The sequence below is a fragment of the Cyprinodon variegatus genome, unplaced genomic scaffold (genome assembly GCF_000732505.1).
Source record: "Cyprinodon variegatus isolate N-32 unplaced genomic scaffold, C_variegatus-1.0 Scaffold726, whole genome shotgun sequence".
Taxonomy (NCBI): Eukaryota; Metazoa; Chordata; class Actinopteri; order Cyprinodontiformes; family Cyprinodontidae; genus Cyprinodon; species Cyprinodon variegatus.
Genome location: NW_015151179.1, coordinates 16,462 through 16,932, shown reverse-complemented (window position 1 = coordinate 16,932; position 471 = coordinate 16,462).

Sequence of the window (471 nt, the reverse complement as noted above, 5' to 3'; positions counted from 1 at the left end):
ATCTCAAGTGTCCTGTTGACAGCTCCAACTCCTCCCTTCCTCATTCCATTTTCAGTGGTCAAGCTCTGTCCACCATCCCACCTTGCTTCCTGGCCTTTTTACCTCCAACCACCTGGATTATCCTGAAAGCAACAATATCCCAGACCCAGACTGAGGCCACCTTGGTGAAACTCAATCTTTTTCTACTGACTTAATCCACCCTCGTTTACATTACTGACATCTTGTAAAATAAAATCTTTAAACTTGCATGTGTCTACTGAGTTTTATCAGCATGTGGGTCAAACATTTACTAAAACTATGACAAAAAAAACCCAGTTAGGCATTTTTCATGGTTTTTAAAGTAACTATATCCTGAAAGACTGAAAATCTTCTCTAGCAACATTTTACATGGCTTTCTGTTGACTATGTATGACATCATATTCTGATCAGCTTTTAGTAGCAAGTAGGTGAGAAGCAATTGTATAAAAAAAA